This window comes from Trichosurus vulpecula, chromosome 8, assembly GCF_011100635.1.
Source record: "Trichosurus vulpecula isolate mTriVul1 chromosome 8, mTriVul1.pri, whole genome shotgun sequence".
Lineage (NCBI taxonomy): Eukaryota > Metazoa > Chordata > Mammalia > Diprotodontia > Phalangeridae > Trichosurus > Trichosurus vulpecula.
The window spans coordinates 166,935,763-166,949,223 of NC_050580.1; the positions used below are offsets into that span (position 1 = coordinate 166,935,763).

The window sequence follows — 13,461 nt, forward strand, 5'->3', positions numbered from 1 at the left end:
GTATGGCTAGGCCACCTTCCGTAGCATTTCTTTTCATTAATTCTCTTGATATTCTGGACCTTTTGTTCTTCCAGATGAATTTTGCTACTAATTTTTCTAGCTCTATAAAATAATTTTTTGGTAGTTTGTTATGGCATTGAATAAGTAAATTAATTTAGGTAGAATTGTCATTTTTATTATATTCAGCCTGCCCATGAGTAACTGATATTTTTCCAGTTATTTAGATCAGACTGTGTGAAAATTGTTCTGTAATTGTGTTCATATAGTTCCTGGGTTTCTGCTCAGTATTCTGATTGTGCTGTTATCCCAACAACCATTATCATTGATTTCAGAATTCAAATTTTGTGTTGTTTGTAATGGATCTATTTATAAAAAATTTCAAATTGCTTATATATGATGATATTGCCATCCATAGATTTTTATAGATTAGTCTCCATAATCATTTCCTTAAATCAGTAATTTTCTTTAGTAGAGGGATCACATGGTCTGTCATTTTGTATAGTAAGTCACTCTATACACCAACATTAAAAGAACTTGCAACTTTTAGCACTTAAAATTGGGAAACTTCCTCAGCAGCTCTTGATTAAAGGATAATTTCACCTTGAGTGTACAGGTCTGCTTTGTGTTGAGTAAATAAAGATAAAAAATTTTCTTGAGAAGGAAATTAATACTAATCACTTTATATAAAAGGAGTAATATGGGAATTATATAGCAGTCTCCCCTAATAGGTTTAAAATATTTGACTTCTTTTTTTGGATAGAGAAATTAAAATTATTGTGAGCTTTATAAGATAAGCTAAGATTAGATACATCAACCACCATTTGAAAATTTCGATATCACAAAAGCTTATTTTTCTCTTGTTTTTAAAGCATTTATTCATAGACTGTTGTGGATCTATTGGTGACAATGGTAGTTTCCAAACTAAGAGTTCTAAACCTTGAAAAAATAATAGAGCTTTTATGTGTTCATATTAGTAAATTTTCATCGACATTACCTAGGACTTCCAGTGAGATAATGAAAATATTAAATTTTACTAAAACCCTAAAGGATTTCTCAGGATGCTTATTCAAAGTCCCCCACATTCTGAGGTAGGTAGAGACATACTTTTCATAAAGCAAATAGCAAAGAAAATATGAGTTCTTCAACTCTTTAAATTACTTAGCAGACTTGATTTCATCTAGGAGGGTGTAGAACATTGGAGTGGATTTCAACCTATGTCCTGAAATATAAGCTGAAGCTTTGTTGTATCAGGAGAGGAAATGAATTCCAGAGGTCAGAGCTCTCCATAAAATGCTACCTTTCTCTGCTGTCTCCTGAAATTTAGATCTGAGGACTGTCCAATTCTATAGCTAATTCAGCTATGCATAAGAGCAATTTCACCAGTTACCAGAGCATCAAGAGGCCAATCAGTAGTATGTATAGGTCACGTTTAGGTACGTAAAGGCTAGAAAGTGAAAGACCCCTTCAGTACCAGGTTAATACAAAATGATGGTTTTAGGAAAATTAGCTAATTAAATTATTTACTTTGTAGGGTATATTGAATCCCCATAGGTAGTAGGTTCTTGGATATTAAAAATTATAGAATATGTCTAATTTTATAGCCTTAAAATCATGTTGAACTAACATTTTCTAATCCCTAAATCTTTTGAAATGACAAAAGAATGCTAAAGTAATCCTAAAGATTATCTGGTACTTCCTTTGGCAGTTGGTTTGATGTTACGGGCTGAGTTAGAGCTGAGCCCTGTCCTCCTCGGACCTCCAGGCCCAGGGGCCCGCTGAGATAAACTCAGGGCTTTGGGATGTGGGTGGAGCCAGGAGGAGGGGTCTCGCCTTTGTTGCCTCCCTGGCAATTCCAGGTCGGACCTGCCTGACCACGTGGAACTTCCGGCTCTCTGGCAGAGCATGTGGAACTTGGACCACGTGGAGTTTCCGGTCTTTGCCTGGACTGTCTGCCCGCAGGGAGCTTTGGGTAGTGTGGGAGGAGAGTAGGCGGAGTCAGGGCGGTCCTAGGACCCAGGTGTATTAGCTTTACCTGTCTTTCATCCACGTAACCAAAGAATGTACCTACGTCACTAAAGGTATAAATGTGCTGCTTGCTGAAATAATAAACGGAGTCATTCACCATCTTGTTCGGCTCCCGCCCCGTACATTGTCCGCGAGATCAGGCCCTTTGCTTAGGCAGAGGCCTGGGGCTTGGGGGGAACCCCGAGCGTAGTCACGAGGCTTCGGAAGCCCGTGACAGTTTAGTACCTTTTTTTTCTTTCACCTACCACCTTTGCTTTGCCCACTACTCTTTGCCAATGATATCCTGTAGTATTGACCAGATTCTTAAAGGAAGACTTCAAAGAAGAAATAATGTACCCTAACTTCTTCCTCACTTTTTCAGATGAGGAAATAGATTAAGATGTTCTCCAGGGACAGCTGGAACTAGAACCCAGGTTTCCTGATTCTCAGGCTAACAATGTGCTTTTAATTGTGCCACTGCCTCCTAGAAAATACTGTTGTCCTCAGGCAAATGGAAGTAGGCCTCTAGTTTTCCTTAGGGAGTCCAAGAAAAACTAATATTCAGGTAGGGGACCAGCTGTTGCCTTCTTTTTCCTCCAGCCCTCAGAAGCCAGTTATAGGAGACCAAAGGGCAGGTTGGGCTTCTCAATCGGGAAACTAGAGTGAAAAATTGGGCATTTTTGGACCATGTCTCCAAATGCTTAGTTGAAAGAAATAGAGAAACTATTGAAAGAGAAAATGGTTTGTTCCTAAGTGATTTAAGGTTGTCTATTCTTGTGCTGTTTTATGCTTTTAGCCTATGCTATGCTGTAAAATCAGTTGTTTGACACTTATTCTTCACACTAGAATCTTTTAAAAAAAGTATAAAATTATTAGTTGTCTTCAATCTGCACTCAGAATTCATCTGTTCTCTCGCTGGGTGTGGATAGCATTTTTCATTGCGAGTTTTTTGAAATGGTCATGGATCATTGTATTGATCAGAGTAGCAAAGTCTTTGTTGATCATTGTTACCGTATTGTTGTTTTTGTGTATAATGTTTTCCTAGTTCCTTTTTCTTCACTTTGTATCATTTCGTATAAGTCTTTCCATATTTTTCTGAAACCATCCTGTGAATCATTTCTTATAGCATAATAGTATTCCGTCACAATCATACCACAACTTTTTCAGCCATTCCCCAATTGATGGCCATTGCCTCAATTTCTAATTCTTTGACACCACAAAAAAGTGCCAATGTTTTGATGGTACTGATTTGTAGTGCAGTTTGAGTTCTACTAATGTTAGGAATTTTTATTCATTTTCCAGACTATATTCCTGGATCTAGAGGATAGTAAGCATCCTTTTGGCAGTTGCTTTTTATGATTGTTAGTGCAGTTTGGCTACACCACTACAAAACAAGCTTAAAGATAGACTTTGCCAAGGAGTACAGTGGCACCTATTTTGTGAAGAGCAGAATTGGCCACATCTTTTTTAAGTTAGAAACAGGTAGGACAGCTTTATGTAAAGCTCATATGAGCTTGTTAGGAGTGATGCTTTTCCTATCTTGCAAATAAGTTTATGGAGATACTCTGCAAGTCTAAAAGATAGTGCTTTTCTTTATCTCCCTATTTACCCTATAACTGAGGTCCAAAAGATCAGTGGATGATCATTTATTTACTTGTCTAAATTAGGGTTTGAGTGAGCACAATCCTTTGATTCTTCTCTTGGCAGTTTTGAAAACTTTTGCTTTCCGGTTTCTGGTGAACGCCACGCCAGAGAGTGTTTACTACTCGCCTTCCTTGCTTACCATCTTCTTTACCCTTTTTGTCTCTTATTTGCTTTCTTTTCACTTAAAGCCAAGGATGAGGGTAGAATTTTCTTTACTCCCATGGTATTGGGATTGAACCATTTCAACCCCTTTATACCCTTCCCCCTAGCATTTCAAAACCTGTTGGTTATGCCATATAATCAAATGTTTTTACAGCAAATTCTAGACAATTAAATTCTTTTGTGCTGAGATTTTGTTTTATTGATACCATAGTTTTCATCATACCACTGCTTTGTTGGAGAAACCTACAATAGTTAGCTTTTTTTTTAAACCACATAAAGACTCTCTCTAAAAGTCTGCATCGCCTGTCTAACCTTTTCTGTTACTCCCCAGACAAAACAGAAACCCCAGTCAGTGAAGTCTCTTCATTTATCCCCCTCATGTGACATGTTTATTTCAAGTTCTATGCTTTTGCTTTAATGTTCCTTCCCCTTCCACCCTCCTATTCTCCCACTTCATAGTCTCTTGTTTATGTAAATCTTACCCATCCTTTGAGATACAGCATATGGCTTGCTTCCTTTATAAAGCTTTTTGCTATAATCCAAAATATCTTTTAAATTGATTATCTAGGGGAGAGGTCAGGTAATTACTTTTGTAGTGGAAGGGACTTTTCACAATCTTAGGTAGCTTCTAAAAGAGAAAAAATAGTCCTTTTCTGTTGTTGGAAGAGGTATTTTGAGAAAAATAGAGGGCCATTGACCAAAAAATTTAAATTAGACAAATGGCATACCCCTGTCTTTGGAATACTCCATCTCACAATCTTTTGCTTTCTGTGATACTCTCTTAGTTCTCCTTCTATCTATATAACCATTCTTTCGTCATATCTTTTATTAGATCATCATTCATATTATGCCATAGGTACAACCCCAAAGACTCTCTTAATGATCCAGTCAGCTCCCATGCACTTAGAACTCAGTAGCATTTTAGCAAGCCTATTTCCTGCTGGATTTCTATTTTTGTTAAGTACACTATCATCCTTCAGGCCACCAGGTCCACAGGCTGGTAGTCATGCTCTCTTTCTCCTCCCTCATCCCACATAGCTAATCACTTGCCAAGTCTTGTTGATTTTTACCTGCACAACATTTCTTACAAGCAACCTCTTCTCTCTATTAAAATCACAATGACTCTAATTCAAATCCTTTTCTCCTCTCACTTACCCTAGTAGTGTCTTACTTGTTTTTCTAGTCTCTAGTTGAGGCATTCTTAACTTTTTTTATATCATGAACTACTTTGGGCCATCTAGTGAAACTGATGGGCCCTGTCTCAGAATTATATTTTTAAATGCATAAAATAAAATAAATTGGATTACAAAGGAAACCAACTATATCAAAATAAAGATCATTTTTTCCCCATCCAAGTATCATATATGCCCTGAAATACATCCTCAGAACCCTTAGGGAACTGTCTACCCTGGGTTATGAACCCCTGCTCTAATTTCTTTCCTCTCTGCCTAGAGTAGGGGTATGAGCATGTCTCTCCCCTCATAAACTCTGGCACCCCTTTGTCACTTTAAAGGTCAAATACAAACTCCTTTACTTGGCATTTAAACCTTATACAGCCTAGCTCCACCATACCTTTTTAGCCTAATTACTATATCACACCCCTTAATGTACATTTATACTAAAGCCAAACTAGCCTACTTACTGTTCTTCACACACAGAACATTCCATTTTTTGTCTTCCATTGTGTATATTGTATATATTTCTGTCTTCCACTGTATATATTCCATTCTTAGAGTGCACTTCCTTTTCACCTCTAAGTCTTAGAATATCTTGTTTTCCTCAAAGTTCATCTGAAACTCTACCTTATATAGGAAGCCTTCCTAGATTCTCCTAACTCTTTGTGTCTTTACTCCCCTTCAATTATCTAGTATTTATTTTGTATATATTTCCATATGTACATGTCTCTCCCATAAGAATATAAATTGCTTAGAGGGGCTGGGACTATTTGATTATTGTCTTTGTATACCGAGACTGTGTGCGTGCAACTACATAGGTGTTTAATACATTCTTGTCTATTGGTTGATTGAATAAAACTTTATTAAATCTACAAATTCATATGCAATTCCATTTTTCATTATTAAGTTTTATACCTGCTATGTGCATTTCTAGTAGTAAAGTTTATTTGTGAAAAATCCCTTTAGTAAAAACTTCAATCAAGTTGAAGGATTGCATTATTAACTTAAAAATTTTAATAGAGCTGAGGATCATTCTACACTCATGCTGAATAGTGGAGCTAGACATCCAAAAACATGTTTATCTAAGGGGGAAAAATCCTTGATTTAATGAATACTTAATAAATTTAATGAATACTTTATAAAGATAGTTATGTAATAGAGATATTGAAGCATAAGATTAAAAGTTCATTCTTACTGGTTATTATTAACACTTCTTGAATTTCAATAGTGTGCACTAAGCACTGTACAAGACATGGAGTCCTTAGGCTTAGATTATAAATAACCCTTGTTCTAGGTCATTTTGAATAATATTAATGATGTCAAAAATAGCATAGTACATTTTCTTCTTTATTCTATGACTTAAGATTTAATAAACAAGTTCCAACTAACAACCTAATATAGGTTATGCAGAGCATCGTTGGATTCTTCAGTAGTTTAGAACATTAGAAAGTCAGGCCTCTTTTGTAGGTGTATTTATGAATTTTGTGAAACAGTTTTGGTTTGGTGCTGAAGTATAGGATCTTTCCATACTCGTGGAATGAAAAATAGTGTTTTGGACTCTTGATTTATTTTAGTTACTTTAATGACTGAGACATGACAGAACACTCATTTAAATCCATTGAAATGTGTATAAGAACGATTTGCCTTATTAGCAGTGTGGTTGACCTGTGGCAAATAACTTTGGATTTGTCTACCAGTATTATTCTTCCAAGAGCATAGGGGAAATATCAGAAAAATAAAAAGTGAATGACATCAGAGGAAAAGTCTATTCTTTTATTCTTGAAAGCTGAAGCAATGTTTAAGGCTTTAAAAATTGTACTGTCTTTGTTCAAATTAAAAGTATTAAGCACTCATAAAATAAAACATAGGATTACACATAAAGAGCTGTAAAGGACCACAGAGGCCATTTAGTCCAACCCCCTCATTTTATAGATGAGCAAACAGTCCCAGGACGGTTTCCCCAAGAGTAAATTTATATGATCTTTCCAGGATTTTACAGATTGATCACATCAGTACATATTCTATCCCCTTGGATTAATCAGCCAGATAGACATATCCTTTCTTCGTTGTAGAACGAGCACTAAAGTGAACAAGGAATTGTTTTTATTTATATGTTTTGTTTGAATAAAACCAGCAAACAAAAGCACAACGCATATTGCCTTGGAACAGATAATCAAAATAACACAAAAGAGTAAGACTGACAGCTTATGCAGCATTTTTGTAATGTACTGTTTGTCTGAAGGAAGACAGGTGCTTTAAATTTAACAAAGTAGTGCCAGTGTAGTCTATTGTATTTAATCTGTTTACTACAGTTTAATGCCTTCGTTTGCATTGTTTTAAATCAATGTGCACATTAATAAATTATGATTGTGAACTGGTTTTTTGTTGTACGTTTATAGTCTGGAGAACGTTGACTTATAGCTAAAAAGTGGTAATGTGAATATTGAGTCATATTGTCACTACTTTATTCTATGTAGTGCTAGGTCGTTACTATCTTGAAGGTATTTGAAAAATTATTCCTGTAAAACTCTTAAAGAATTTTCCAAATAATATTTCTCTTTATTTTGGAAGTCAAAATTTGGTGTCAGAAACCCCAAAGATGGGATTGGGACTAGATCTGTGTGATTTAGTTGGTATAAGGATCTCCCAAATGAGGAAACTTTCTCTAAAAATACAATTCAGCACCTTCTCAGAAACTTCTTAGAGATTTAATTTCCTGTAGCAGGTTAGACAATTTACCCAGAGTCATACAGCTCAAGTCTTATGGGTTCTGAAGCTTGTTCTTTATCAACTAGAGAAGCTAACTCTCAGGACTCAATTATTCATGGTAATAGAAAGTATGAAAATCTTAAACTGTGTTTAATCCAAGAACTATTTGTATTTATTTATTGGTATTAATTTTATTTCCTAATTATGTTTTGGTCTATTAAGATGATTTGTATTTCCAGAATTGAAAAATATTGGGAGACAACTTAAGATCATACTTAGGGAAGAGAATGAGAATTAGAGGGGATGTCAGCCTGGGACTTAAAATGTTTACTGCAGATGCTCCAGAATGAGGATAATGAATTAATTTTATGCAGTGCAAAAACTTAACTTCCTGAGATTTTAAAGCTCTTTCACTACATCTGTAAAATAGATGATCTTTGTTTTCTAATTAATAGTAAAGCCTACTTCTGTTTTTCTCCAGTGAGATGGAAAGTGTGTGACTGGTTGTAGAAATTTAAATTCAATTTACTTATGAAATTATTGGAAAACTGGTAAGAAAGTCAAAGCTACAATAAAGCTATTAGTTGCATTTCATTGTAATTATTCCAATATGACAATGGATTTCATTATTTATAGTATACATGTAGTACAGAATATTGTGAAGTATAGTAGATATATATAGTATAGTATAGTAGACACTCTCAAAGGTGGAAAACCCCTTAAAACACCATCTGGTCCAGAGGTGTCAAGCTTAGCTGCAGATGGCCTGCAAAACTCTCCACTGCAACTGAAATGACATTAAAATGTAATTGGGAAATATTTAACAAACTAGATAAAAACACAAAATGTTAACTTGTGGTTTTCCAAGTTAGTGAGCAACCTATACTTACCAGTTGCTATTTGATTTTGACACTAGACTAAGTGTTTCCAAAACTAATGTCTATGAATGTTTTGGGGCTTGAAATATATTAATAGCAGCAATAAATGATGGCTTTAGGCATACAGAATACCGCCAGGATAAAGTAAGGTCAGGGAGATGCTGAAACAAACAACAAAAAAAGACATTTCTTATTACAAGTTTGTCTTACTCTCTTAGTACAAGTGTTTGCATTCTTAATACAAGTATCATCTCATACTGAATACATTAGAAGACATAGATACTCTCTATTGTTCACACTGCGCAGGATACCAGCATTCTTTGGAACGTGATCTGGGGGAGGCTGTGCTGTATTCCACCCCCTCACACATTTATTACTTGCTTATAACTGCTGTAATTGTTCAGTCCATTATGTCGTTTGGGAGTAATTTAGAAATTCTTATAGCACGACTGAATTTATTTTCCCTGGGACGTAGTTTCCATGTGACGTCCTACTTTATGTTGGGGGGATCATTTTTTTCCCCTTTTTGTACTTTAACATTTGTATTTTAACATGTATATGCAGATAATTTTTGACATCGAAAAGAGATCTCAAAGTAATTTACTCTTACTCATGATAAGAAAGGAGAGGTCGAAGATAGAGGATCCAACTGTGTAACTCATTTTTCTCTTTCCCTCCTCTTTTCTTCCTTGGGTAGTAGGTTGAATTAAAGAGCTGGACTGGACTAAGATGGACCGGGTAGAGAGTGTGCCAAATTAAGGAAAACATTTGCAGCCTGCAAAACTAGGCCTGACATTTTAACTGTGTCACCAGCATACAGATGTTACCCCTATCCTAGCCAAATTGCAAAGTTTATTGTGATCCTGTCTTCACTAGATGAATACCTCTTCTACCTCCCACCTGTTTTCCTGAGTGGGTCTGCTTTTTCCTTCTGGCTCCCAGGTCTGCCCTTTCAACTCCATATACTTTCCCTGAGTTGTAGTTGTGATAAAATTATCATTTACATTGAGGTGTGAATGAGACTTAATTCTCCCAGTAACTTGCATTTTAAAAGAGTAGTGTTTAATCCAAATGATTGTCTAATGGGTAGAATGTTAGGGGAAGACTTTTTTTTTTTAGACTGTGCCCTTTCCTGTATTCCTTGTGGCAAGATGTCCACTTCTACTCTTCCCTCCAGCCAGCCTAACTCCTTATTTTTTTTACCTGGCCTGCCAAGGAATAAATCAGCATACAGTTAAATAGCATCTCTTGCCTTTTCTTTCCTTACCCTTGCTCTTTATAGAAAGCTCTTTGGGGTAAAAACAGAATTGTCTTCTGGGGATGAGTTAGTTTATTAAACCCTGGTCTTAAATTGTTCAGTCTCTCAAAAGAGGCCCTCCTTTATAATGTGTTAGGTGAATTTTATTTAAAAATGAAAAAAAAAGTGAATGAAATGTTCATTTAGGAAGAAGCTTTAAATATTTTTTTAAGGCACGTTAAACTAGATGAGTGAATATGAGGAATAAGTACTTATTAACAGAATTAGCTATATCTTAAAAATTAAAAATTTTTTTTCCCTTCTTTTAAGCCCACAGTTTGGATGCAAGAATTTTAAAAATATAACTGGTTGTGCTTATCTGGGAATTCAATAAATTTCTTTTAGAATAACAGCCAGTACTGGGTTAGTTGGAACCTGATTTTTAGTGGGATAGTTTTAATTGTTTTTCTCTTCATATTTTATAGAGTTTCTCTTTATAAGTCATGTGTTGCTTGAAATATGAAGTAGTAAATTACTTCTTTCCACTACCCTTATTCTGGCCAAAGTTTTATGCAAAACATTGTTTGAAACATGAATTTCTTTCTCCTAAAGGCAACTCAAGGTACTGTTTTTAATGGTACATACCATCATAATTTGTAGTAGTTGTTCTGCTGTTCTTTCTTTTCAAGTTACCCAAACACAGCTGAGATCACAAGAGAAGAAAAGAAAACTTGATAGTGCTGCCAAATAGACAGGAAACTGTAGTGGACCTAGTAAGCAGTGAAGGGTTTGAGCACGCCCTCCATCCAATCAGCTGTGAGGGCTGTTGCTATGTGCACTCTTACTCTGCTGCCTTTGTGAAAAATATCTTGCACAGAGAGAGGCTGAATAAGCACCCAAAGCTGAACATTTTGTTTTAACCACTGCAGACATCTGGATCGCTCAGATACTGACAGTATAGCTTATTTAAAGCCAGAAGGCAACTTCTTTTGCACAAGAATTCCAGTATGGTTTACAGTGGAAACAAAGGGCCTCTTCACCAAGAAGGTGTGTAATGGAGTGATTTTAACTGCTTTATTTTTATCCTTCTTAATTTTTGTCTTACCTAACAGTTGTGGTGGTTGTTTCACAGACTTTAATGAATAAGGTGTATCAATTGTCTTGCAGAGAGAAGTATTAAACTTAGGGAATTTCATCATTTTCATAGCTTTTTAACAGAATTTGTAAAGACGTAATTAAAATGCAGATTTGAACAATGTGAATAGGGAAGGAAAGAATTATATAGATAGTGTGTATTTAAATGAAACAATGTGAAAGAAAAATGAGGTAATATTTTTAAGGGAATGGAAGAAGAGGGAGGATTTAACCGTTGGTTTTAGAAAATGTTTTGTTTGAAGAAAGTGTGAACTAAAACAAAGTACACAGGTTTTTTTGTGTTGTTTTTTTATCTTTCATTGTTTTTGAATTTCACAGTTACTGTTCAAAGTTACCTTATAGAGTTTTTTGAGATTTTCAGGGATGTTTTTTCCTGTTATTCTTTATAAGGAATTTTGTGGATTTCTGTTTTTTTTTTGTATTATAAATATTTTAATATTATAGATGAACAGTTCAGATAAAAGATTAAAATTTTTAACAGTTAATTCAAAGAAATAGTTTTTAAAACATCTTATTTAGTTGTACTTTGATTTGGATAGAAGTATAACTTTTAAATATCTCCTTTAGAAATGAAATGGGGGGAAGGATAATCTAAAATAAAAGATTTGGGGGACAGAAATACCATAAAATTGTTACCTGTGTCAGGGATAGTTAGAGATTTTAAAATTACTTTAAATTAAAAATAGACCCCATGTTTTTGATAATTGACGTTAAATTTCTACAGTAGTGTATTTGATTTTAAGTCACAGAATCCAGACACTAGCATTTCAGAATTTTCGATCATTTGGAAAGGGTACAGACCGAAATTTATGATTAATGAGATCCACAAAGAAAAGGGTTTGTGAGGCAGATTAGAGTCTAGGGAAATATTTAAACTGCAGGATGGAAACCACAAATTGCTATCATATACTTTAGAGCCCACTATAGGAGCAACCATGTATAGACAGTTGTTTTGTGACACCTTTTAAAATTCATTAAAACAGATTCATTCATTAAAGCAACTCATTCCTAAAGACCTAGTAATTCAAGTTCCCTAACCCAGTCCCATGTTTAGAGCTGGAAGCTGACTCTGAGGTCAGTTATTCGCTTTTATTTCACCAGGGAAGAAACTGAGGCTAGAGGGGTGAAATTATTTGTTTAAGCATACAGTGGTCTAGGAAATAGCAAAGACAGACTTGAATCCAGATCCTCATATTTCATATTGAACTCTCTTTCTGCACTGAAGTAAAGCATTTCTATTGTCCAAGTTGGTCCTTGTGTACAGCTACTGTTTATTAGCATTGGCCCACTTAATATGTGACTTTTGGACAAGTTATTTTGCACTTCCTAGGCATTTCCTCATCTCTAGAATAAGCAGGTCGGACAGGGTCATTCTTCAATTCCCTTCTAGCTTATAAACTATCAGTTTCTAGCTTATAAACTGTCAGTTTCTGAGCTCTTTAATTGATGTCTGTGTAAATGGTATATATTTTTTAATTACAGTTAATTTTCTGTTTTCTTTGAAGGAAATATAGGTTGGAAAACCTATCAAAGTTAGCAGAGATTGGTTACATGTGAAGTTGCCCAATATGAAAAAGAAAGGCTATTAATAGTCTTCCTAATTACCTGTTTTCAAGGTTTTTTCATTTTTTGATGTAGCCAAAGGTGATAACCTCCATTTTTTTATAAGAAAAAAAGAATTGTAAACAAAGGCAATATTTTGGACTTACAAATGGCACCAAAAAAGTGTTTGTTATACACATAAAAATGTATTCTATATAACCTGCTTCATAGGCTCTAGCTTACACACAGCCTTCACTCAAATTTTATTTTTTCATTCAATAAGTATTAGGATATCAAATTAATATTGTTTATCCAAACAGTAATTGTGAATTTTCTATTTGAATTTAATTTTAAATATTATAAATTATTGTAATAATTGTCAACTGGCATTACAAGAGCTTGAGTATTGATCAGTCCATCATATCTTTGCTTTTGTCAATTTGAGATGCAGGCCAACTCTTGGACAGAAGGAATGCTCAGCTTTATAGTTTAATAGAAAAGAGCTGTTTCTTTTAACCTAATAATTTCTATGCTGTCAGAAAAAAGAAAGCAGTCATTTTCAAAAAAAAAACGTAATAAAAACAACTTTTGAATCAGGTAGAATTTTGTCTAATCATTCTTATTTTTAGAGGTGTCAGCAGCAACCACATCATTTCTGGGTTTGTTTTTTTTTTTTCATCATAATGAACTTTTTCAAACTGAAAATTTACCTGTATTGAACAAAATTTACTCAGCTTTGCTTTTATGAGTATTTTGATTTGATGTGATTATTTCTAAACATAGAACAATTTCTTTCATATGCTACAGAAGGTGGAGAATGTAAAGCAGGAAAGAAGCAGCAGGAGTCAGAGACTCTTACCTCACAAAGGCTTTGCAGCCATGCTGCAGAAGGGATGTACTTGGGAGAGTCTCAAACTGCATTACTGGACCAAACATCTGAAGATGCTTTGTATTC

At 34.8% G+C, this 13,461-nt stretch overlaps 1 protein-coding gene across 3 annotated transcripts in view; it reads left to right on the forward strand.

The window, feature by feature from the left end:
- FAM214A (family with sequence similarity 214 member A) overlaps window positions 1-13,461 on the forward strand; it is a 97,225-nt gene that overhangs the window by 11,809 nt on the left and 71,955 nt on the right. The gene's annotated exons all lie outside the window — the stretch shown is intronic.